We start from the raw sequence: 11346 nt of genomic DNA, 5'->3' as shown, positions 1-11346 counted from the left end.
TGGAGTCAACCAACTTGTGGCACCTCTCAGCTGTTATTCCACTCCATGATTCTTTAACAACATTCCACAGTTCATTCACATTTCTTGGTTTTGCTTCAGAAACAGCATTTTTGATATCACCCCACAAGTTCTCAATTGGATTAAGGTCTGGAGATTGGGCTGGCCACTCCATAACATTAATTTTGTTGGTTTGGAACCAAGACTTTGCCCGTTTACTAGTGTGTTTTGGGTCATTGTCTTGTTGAAACAACCATTTCAAGGGCATGTCCTCTTCAGCATAGGGCAACATGACCTCTTCAAGTATTTTAACATATGCAAACTGATCCATGATCCCTGGTATGCGATAAATAGGCCCAACACCATAGTAGGAGAAACATGCCCATATCATGATGCTTTCACCTCCATGCTTCACTGTCTTCACTGTGTACTGTGGCTTGAATTCAGAGTTTGGGGGTCGTCTCACAAACTGCCTATGGCCCTTGGACCCAAAAAGAACAATTTTACTCTCATCAGTCCACAAAATGTTCCTCCATTTCTCTTTAGGCCAGTTGATGTGTTCTTTGGCAAATCGTAACCTCTTCTGCACATGCCTTTTTTTTAACAGAGGGACTTTGCGGGGGATTCTTGAAAATAGATTAGCTTCACACAGACGTCTTCTAACTGTCACAGTACTTACAGGTAACTCCAGACTGTCTTTGATCATCCTGGAGGTGATCATTGGCTGAGCCTTTGCCATTCTGGTTATTCTTCTATCCATTTTGATGGTTGTCTTCCGTTTTCTTCCACGTCTCTCTGGTTTTGCTCTCCATTTTAAGGCATTGGAGATCATTTTAGCTGAACATCCTATCATTTTTTGCACCTCTTTATAGGTTTTCCCCTCTCTAATCAACTTTTTAATCAAAGTACGCTGTTCTTCTGAACAATGTCTTGAACGACCCGTTTTCCTCAGCTTTCAAATGCATGTTCAACAAGTGTTGGCTTCATCCTTAAATAGGGGCCACCTGATTCACACCTGTTTCTTCACAAAATTGATGACCTCAGTGATTGAATGCCACACTGCTATTTTTTTGAACACACCCCTTTCAACTAATTCAACTAATTGCCCAATTGCACAGCCTTAAGAGCGTGCATATCATGAATGCTGGGTCTCATTTGTTTTCTGAGAATCTACTGAACCTACTGGTAACTTGTTTGCCACGTAACAATAAAAAAATATACGAAAAACCTTGATTATTCTGGTTAGTCACATTGTACTGCTATTATTTTGAACAATACTGTATATACAAAAATGGTATTATTCCTTCCTTCAGTTGGAATAGAATAACTTTTGCATAGATTAGGATAGAAAGAAATTTCTGTTTTCCTCTAATAGCTGACAAGTGGAACAAGCACAAGACATTGGTCTGAAGTTGCCAGCCCCTTCAATGCCTGAGTTATACCATTTCAAACTTCAGTTTACACAAATAAAATAAAAAAGCGCCTTGTTTTTTTCCCTATTTATTATAACACAGACAGCATATATTGTCATTTTTATCAATTTCAACAGTGTTTTATGTAATTTCAAAGGGTTTCCTTTGAAATTATACCAAACTTTCTGAGCTTACACTGTAGCATTAGTATAGGCAGGCATTCAAAATTAGGTAGGAAAATGAAAAACGGAAATCCCCAAAATAGCATTTGTGCTTAAATAGACCCAGCTCCCAACCCAACTTTGAGAATAGATTAACGGCGATATTTTTTTTAATGGCCCGATAAGATTCTCATGTTAACGTAGCACGTTAACGCCGATAACGGCCCACCACTAATGTATATATAAATATATATATATCAAAAAGAAATGTAAGCATAGAGGCCTTGATACTGTAATGTTACCTTTTAAAAAACTAATTACAAACATTTATGCAAAGTGTATTATGTACAAATCATGCAATACTCTACCAATCAATAAGAAAGGTTGTGAGGGCTAAGCTAATCAGGCCAATAAGAGACAATTAATAATCAATCTCATTTTTTATTAAATCATTCTTTCATTTCACTAATCAATATTTTTTTTTATTTTTTATTTTTTTATTAAACACAAAGGGGTCATTTATGATGCTTACATTATAGCATGTGCAAAATAGAGTCCTTGTAGCCATGAAAGGTGTGACCATGTAGATGAGTAAATAAATCTGCATCTTAAGTGGCGTTAACTTAAAGTTGGGCGGCGTGTGGCGTTATTTTAACGCGTGGTGGCGTCTGGCATTAACTTATCTCATAACGGCGCTTATTTAACACCTGGCAGCATTATGAAAACGGCGTTTCAATACATCAACGCTGCGGAAGTTACCTTTGAGTGCACGCAAACTCATTTTGACAGAAAACAATGCATCGGTTTTCTATGTCCTTTTTTTTTTTTTTTTTTTGCATAGTTTTCAAGGCTTTTTATTTGAAATAGGACTACGTTTTATTTTTACTGTATAATATAATTAGAATTAATTTAGATACTACTTATACACTATTTGCTTAAAGTTGTCTCGTGTTTGATGCAAAATAAAGCCAATAGTTTGAGGTAAACAGTTTGTTCATGATGATATTATTAGGCTTGTTTGAGATGAGCAAAATCTGCACAGAACCGATTACCAGTGATCACCGCGAGATGCATGTCGGTTAGAAAAGTGTCAGAGTTACGTCCCAGACAGCAAGCTGTTTCGGCCCAGATCCGGCCCACATCTGGCCGCATGGATTTCACATTGGGGTCTGCCTTGCTCTGATGTCATGCTGACATGACATGCTGCCAAAAAACTCTCGCAACGGCGAGGCGGCTGTGTCGGACTGAGCAGTTGAGCACAGTTGCTCTCCACCGACTGCGCTGAACAAAAGCATGAAGGGAAACGACTGACTGACGATACAGCTTCACGCTCACTGGCTGAAATGTCAGCTGATACATTTTCTCTTTATTCTAAGAATCAGATTACCCATTTATTTATTTATTTATATTTACATGAATAAACTAAACAAAAAATAAAACACGCCTAGTGAAGTTATGACAAAACATTGGTATTTCGATTACATCCACTTCGTCTGCGATAAAATACACAAACGCGATCTCTTCCATTGCTGACGTTTGCAGGCGACAAAACAGCGAGATTTAGGAAGTGTCTGACTTCAAAGGTCTTTTATGACCCCTCCCCATACTGCAGCCTCTTACTTTCGCCTACATTTCAGGCGAGGCAAGGCGCATCTCAAACAAGCCTACTAATTCAGCCACTTCTCATCACGTGAGAAGTCTTGTATACAAGTAAAGGCAAATTACTTCTTTTCACGGTGATTCCCGATGGATTTAGAGGACGATTACTCATCGTCGCCCCCTCTCTTTAGAAAGAATAGTACAACGGCAAACGCGACAAGGCCCCAATAGTATGTTCCTGCAGATTCAGAGGCTGCAGATTCAGGACCGCATACCTAGGACCTTAGTTTCTCCTTACAGCACCACCTACTGTACTTGACGATATAGCGATGGCTGCAGTTTCAGGACCGCAGTTCTAGTACCCCGTTGGTTTAGTTTGCTGTCACGTTACTTTGTATATAGCATCAATATATTAATCTCAGTAGTATTTGTTTTTAAATGTGATTTTTGATTCAAAATGCCACAGAGGTTAATTACTAAGTGTGCTTTGAGTCACAATTTTAAATTTAAACATGAATTTACACAAAATATAAATGACATATCAATTTTGTAAAATTGATGTATATCAATTTTAAAACAATTGTAAAAAATGAAGAACCTTAAAATTATTAGTCTCTTGAATTATACAGTATATTGATTAAGCTCCGTAAGTTGAATAAGCTCATTATCAGGTAATTTAAAGCTGGAATCAGCGTATGGAGTCACTAAATTACATACATACATATATATATATATATATATATATATATATATATATATATATATATATATATATATATATGTATATATATATATATATATATATATATATATATATATATATATATATATATATATATATATATATATACCCAATCGAGATGGTTTAGGGGTGAGCTGGACTGCAGACAGAAGACAAAAGGGCCAAGAAGTGCTAAGCATCTCCGGGGAACTCCTTCAAGATTGTTGGAAGAACATTTCAGGTGACTACCTCTTGAAGCTCATCAAGAGAATGCCAAGAGTGTGCAAAGCAGTAATCAAAGCAAAAGGTGGCTCCTTTGAAGAACCTAGAATATGACATATTTTCTGTTGTTTCACACTTTTTTGTTATGTATATAATTCCATATATAATTCCTCATGTGTTAATTCATAGTTTTGATGCCTTCAGTGTGAATCTACAATTTTCATAGTCATGAAAATAAAGAAAACTCTTTGAATGAGAAGGTGTGTCCAAACTTTTGGTCTGTACTAATATATATATATATATATATATATATATATATATGAAAAGTGAAAGTCCTTGCAGCATGTGGTGCATCTCTTCAATTCGGGCAGGGATCTCCATTTTTGGATTGCTGTATGTTGAAAAAGAGAGAGCCTACTTGTTAGAATATTTTGAGATCATGAAAATATTCCTAGTGCCTTTTTTAATCATCTGTCCTACAATGAGCCTAACCAAATTCATAAAATAACTTCATATTGGCCATGCAGAACATGACAGAATCTAACACATGATATCAATGGACTGTATGTGGAGTAGACCTGCAGATTAGGCCAAATTGTAACAAGCTATTGAAATTGCCAAACGCCTCATTCATCATTGCAAAACAATGCCAAAACAACAGGCTAACACATACTGCAACTAGGCAGTCAGTGCAGTTTAATTATGAATGATATTTATACATAAATATGGTAAAACAACGACTATTAAGCCAGTATTCACACTAATACATTAAGCTACCGGTAAATCTTACAAACCTTACATCAACCATGCTCTTGTCATCTGATATGTTTAATTAATGTGCAGGCTAGATTCACTTATAATACTTCATTAAAACTGAACAAGGATTTATGAAATCATGGCCACGAATTAACGTCGAAGTAATTAATAAAACTAGCTCACAAATTCTTAATTTGGTGGGATTTAATTATTAATTCATAGTTAGCAGTTCTCACTATGTAAACTTCGCACCGTTTAAACGTTATAAAATAAAACTTAATTAAATATCAGTACTCACCGTCTGATTGCTGTCCATGTCGTCCATCTTTAATTAGTGTTGATCCAGTGCCGTAGGTGGCGCTGTCAAAAAAAAAACTAGGGTCCTAAAGCTAGGTCCAAGCATAGACAGTAAAAGAAAGGGTCCAAGAGTTGCGGTCCTGAAACTGCAGCCTCCGGTTGTGCAGGAATAACCTTCTCCGACAAGGATAAAAGCTTCAACAACTTATTAGCAATGTTGAACAGCGGGCAATATAGTCCTACGCACTGTGTTGACGTATAGCCTTACTTTTCACTTTTACATTTTTTTATGCCTGTCTTGGAAGTGGTTTGGACGGACGTCTTCTCTAAGCACTCAACACTGCGTAATCTCTAATCAGTGCACAGCTGCTTTTGCATTCTTATAAAATCAGAAATACACCAATGAGTCAGACATCTTATACAGCTGACTTCACAACAACCTGTAATGTCATCACATGTTTTAAAAGGCAGTTTCCAGAGAGAAACACAAATTATGTGTTTTGAAGTGTTTTTTTTTGTGTGTTATGTTTTTTACATACACATAGTATTCTTAAAACCGAAGCACAACAAGTGATAAATTCATAAATAATATAAATGAAAAAAATAATCAACACTCTGCTTTATAAATGTCAACCAGCGCGTTCAAATGCGTTTTTTTTTTCTTCTTTTTTTTAACAATCTGACAAATAAATGCAAATACGAACAAAAAGCCTGTCAGTATTCAAACTGGTGGTTTTAATGATTTAATCTAGCATAACGCGAGATAACCTGCTCAGCTAAATGTGCTCTTTTTTAATAAATTTCTTCATGCACAACTTACTTTATTATGATTACGCTATTTTTTCTGGTTGATCTTATCAGTTTTAAAATAAAATACCCAATAACCAAAATATATAAATAAATAAATGCATACATATATAGGCTACATACGTACATACATAGCACTCGCTATCCTATTGAAATACAATTTGGGGATGGGGGCGATTGTGTGTGCTGTTAAAAAAGAAAAGAAAAGAGAAGAGAAGAGAAGAGAAGAGAAGAGAAGAGAAGAGAAGAGAAGAGAAGAGAAGAGAAGAGAAGAGAAGAGAAGAGAAGAAATCTGGCTAGCTCGTGTATGTAAGTCGTTTATCAGGCTCGGGCACTGGCACTGCCTGCAGCTATGAGTCGCCTGGAGGAAGATTCAGACCATCATCATCAAACTTCATCATAACAGCACAGCTGCGCTCTGATGGAATAGATAGAACCACATGAAAATTGTTTTTTGTTAGTGTGAAATCATAATGTCTATTAATTATCTTCTCCCCTCCCCACCCCTCTCTCTGTGTGTGTGTGTGTGTGTGTGTGTGTGTGCGTGCGTGCGTGTGTGTGTCATTCTGCATAAAAACATGCGATTCCCAAGCAATGGGCCGACTTATTATTCACTGATTCACAGAAAAAGTTTATAAGACAGCATTCAAAAAGTCAGGATTATGCACAAAACATTAAAAATTAAATAAGCAATTTAAAGAAAAATCAATCCTTCTCTCTACATCTATACAAACAAACACTACACACACACACACACATATATATATATATATATATATATATATATATATATATATATATATATATATATATATATATATGAATGAATGAAGCATTTATATAGTTCTTTATTGTGTGTGTATATATATATATATATATATATATATATATATATATATATATATATATATATATATATATATATATATATATATATATATATATATATATATAGTCACCTTTATTTATATAGCACTTTAAAGGGGGGGGGGGGTGAAATGCTATGTCATGCATACTGAGTTTTTATACTGTTAAAGAGTTGGATTCCCATGCTAAACATGGACAAAGTTTCAAAAATTAAGTTGTACATTTGAAGGAGTATTTCTGTTCCAAAAATACTCCTTCCGGTTTGTCACAAGTTTCGGAAAGTTTTTTTAGAGTATGGCTCTGTGTGACGTTAGATGGAGCGGAATTTCCTTATATGGGTCCTAAAGGCACGTCTGCCGGAAGAGCGCTCGCTCCCGTATAGCAGAGCACTGAGAGGCTGAGCACAGACAATCACTGATCAGAGCAAGAGCATCGCAAAATGTCACAAAAGGATAGTGTTTTTGGTTGCCAGGGCAAGACAACCCTGCACAGATTACCAAAGAAAAAACAGCATTAAGGGACCAGTGGATGGAGTTTATTTTTACAGAGCATCAACGGAGTTGTGCAAGTGTTTGTGTTTGTTCCCTGCATTTCGAAGATGCTTGTTTTACAAACAAGGCCCAGTTTGACGACGGATTTGCGTATAGTTTATTTCTTAAGGATGATGCAATCCCAACGAAAAAGGGTCACGATCGTGTGTTGGAACCGCAGGCGGTGAGTAAAACTGCTTCAAATATCTCTGCCTCCTTGTTAGTGCGTCCACCTCCCATCGGAGACCCGGGTTCGAGCCCCGCTCGGAGCGAGTCATTGCTGCTGCTGCTCTCGTTCAGTTTCAGCCTCGGGATCTGATTCTGGATCATAAATAAACGGCTGAATCTGACTGTTAGCCATGGTTTGTTTTGGATGATGTTTTTTTCCTCAAGGTAATGTCACAGCTTCCAAATGCTCTCAACACAAAAGCTTACTGGCGCTCGTGATTCTTTAGCTCCGCCCACACGTCACGCCTCCAGTCGGTCGTGTTTTTCCAGGAAAAAATTGGTACAGACTATCTTTCTCTTATGAATATAATAAAACTAAAGACTTTTTGGAGTTATGAAGGATGCAGTACTACTCTATAGGTACTCAAGATTAACAGGATATTGAGTGAAAACGAGCATTTCACCCCCCCCTTTAAACAAAAAAAAAGATAGCATCACAGCAACTGAACTGATGATCTGACAATCTGACTTTGCTGCAGCCTGAAATTAAACTGCTGGTTTCGTCTGGTCAGAGGAGGACTGGCCCCCCAACTGAGCCTGGTTTCACCCAGACACTATTTAAACTGAACAGAGATGACATCACTGAATTCAATGATGAACTGCCTTTAAGTGTCATTTTGCACTATTGACACACTGTTTTCCTAATGAATGTTGTTCAGTTGCTTTGACGCAATGTATTTTGTATAAAGCTCTATATAAATAAAGGTGACTTGACAACTTGAACAAAATTAATTAGGAAAACTGTGTCAAAAATGCAAAATATATTGACATATATATATATATATATATATATATATATATATATATATATATATATATATATATATATATATATATATATATATATAGGGGTGTAACGAAACGCGTATTCGCATTGGCTTTCGGTTCGGTACGCGGTACGCATTATGTATACCGAACGGTTCGTTGGACTAATTAATTATATTTGAAAAAAAAAAAAAAAAAAAAGAGAAATATAATGATATGCGTTCAACAAGGTAGCCCAATAACCCAAACTACGTAACAGGCAACGCCCCTGCATCTGCTATATGACAATAGGGTACACCAGCAGGAATACAAAAAAAACACCAGCGGGAATACTTGAAACATGTCAACTCATTTACGCCGACATCACCTTATTGTGTCAGTATCTGGGAAAAGACGAAAAAAAGGAGAAACATACATGCAACAAACTATCCCCGCAGCATTTAGACACCGGTACACCATTATAGTTAACAGGGAATCCAAAGTGCACCCACACACCAGACCTGTTGGTTATTGGAGGATCTTCTATTTCTGGTCTGTTAAATGCATTAGACATTAGAAAATGCTAGTCGCGCCGCTTTCTACTCCTTTCCAAAGCGCTCGGGCAGAAGCGCTCATGAGGCGTCTCTCTTTGCTAAGCAACAATGACATGCTCTCTCCATGAGACGCGGAAATTTCAGCAAAGGATAAATGGATTTGCAGCTCTAAAAATCGCTTGCAGTAGCTCTGCTACTAAATTTATTTCAAAATTTCAATCCATATACAACTATGATCAGCTGTTCCTTCATCTTGGCTGAGCTTTCAACGTTGTTACGGGAAAGGATGAAGCTGATTGGTTAGTTCTTGTCACATGACCCGCGGTGCGCTTGCGGCATTCTGAAAAGTTGAGATGTTTTTACATTTTGGTGCATCTAAAACGTACCGAACCGAACCGAACCGTGACATCAGTGTATCGTATCAAACCGATCAGTGAATTTTGTAAACCGTTACACCCCTAATATATATATATATATATATATATATATATATATATATATATAGACACACACACACTGGCCACTTTATTAGGTACACCTGTTGCTTGGTAACACAAATTACTAGTTAGCCAATCACATGGCAGCAACTCAATGCATTTAGGCATCTAGATGTCTGTGGCGTTTCCACCGAAATTACCCGAACATTTGTACCAGGAACTTTTTTTTCCCGGGAACTATATTTTCCCTCCAGACCTGCTGCTCTCTGCGTTTCCACCGCGGTCTAAAGTACCGGGAAGGTTAGGGAAATAGACTGGTGACGTAGGTCCGTGCGCGTTTTGGACTTGCATCCTTGGTAATTCGGACTTTGCGCATTCAACTCAGGAGTGTGATGTCCTGCGAATCTGGTAATTCTGCAGACAGCAGCATACTTGATAAGGTCAGGCAGCTCGCCTTGACTACTGCAATTTTTCTCACTGTACATTAACAATAAAACGAAATATGATATCAGATACCACTGCCTCCTTTCGTTTTCATTTACACATAATAACAGCTGAAATGTTCTTAGTTCAGAGATATGTGTATATATACAGCCACTGAAATTAAAAATTATATAAATTTGCACATTTTAAAATAGGCTCTGTCTTTATAAATAAATCACAGATTTGAGTTTTAAACAACTACATTCTCGTCTTAAATAATTGTAAAATTACATTTCATGACACAATAACAGTAATATTTAGAAATTTTTGATCCAAATAAATGGTGGTTGAACTCAACCAATCAGGATGTTTAGCATCCGCAGAAAGTTACGGAACTTTAAAAAAGTACTACTTTGCCAGCAGGGACTTTCTGAGGGGCATTTTTAAGGCATTAAGGCAGTTCAGAAAACAAAAGGGGGTCCAACCCGGTACAAGCAAGGTGTACCTAATAAAGTGGCCAGTGACTGTGCATATATATATACAAGTAGTACTAGTAATTTGTAGTAGTAATTACATGCAGGTAAATGAAAGTACAATGTAACAACACACATTTAACTAGCCAGTTAAGACACCTAACATAAAGTACCTTTAATAATTATTATTATTATCATAAGAATAATAAAACATAAAAATATAAATAAAAACTCAACAAACTTGTGGATCAGACTTAATGCAGGGCTACAAATGTTATATAAGTCGAAATAAACTGTGTAGAATGTGAAGCAACCAGATCATATTTTTAATTCTGACCTTTCAACGTTAATGCTTCTTGTCTGAAAGTTGTCTTTTGTTTATTTGGTACAGTTACTGGACATTTTAGTTAGTTAGTTAGTTAGTTAGTTAGTTAATTAGTTTTTTTTTTTTTTTCTTTTGTCAGAGATGTATCTTATTTATGTCCATTGACTGTCCACATGTCGAATTCTGAAGAGCAATTTTGCCTGTCGGATGCCAGTTTGAAGTCAAGTATTTATTTATTTATTTATTTATTTATTTATTTATTTTTCGGAGCGTAAAATGATTTGTTTATAATATGTTAAATATTCAGTTTTAATAACTAAATATGTTGTTATATACCATTTAAGTGTCAGATCAAGTAGCCAATGATCAAGGTGCGGATAGAAGTTGGAAATATCACAAGATTTGTTTTTTATATATAATTTCACTGTAATCGACGCAATGAGGCATCACTTCGAGAAGGGTTATAAATTGGGATAAGCAACGCTATGAATAAAATTCTAACCAACAAGGAAATTACCAAAACAAACATACATAGACTGTAGGTCCCTTCATACGCAGAGAAGCGTGAAGAGGTTTGTTAAATGTTCACATTACTGGCGAGGTTCTGAGGTTTGATAAAAAGAGACAGCCCTCAAAAGCAGTTGATTGAAATGGCGTGTGCCTGGCTGACGGGAGCCAGAGTGGGACAAAGCCCAGCAAAAGCACGGCCACTCCAGCAATTATTCCTGCACTCTGAATTTGGATTAGTGCAATGGAAAGAAGCATATGTTTGGCCCGCGGCGACACTCCCCCC

This window comes from Carassius auratus, chromosome 49 (assembly GCF_003368295.1).
Source record: "Carassius auratus strain Wakin chromosome 49, ASM336829v1, whole genome shotgun sequence".
NCBI lineage: Eukaryota > Metazoa > Chordata > Actinopteri > Cypriniformes > Cyprinidae > Carassius > Carassius auratus.
Note: the sequence above shows the minus strand (reverse complement) of the source record.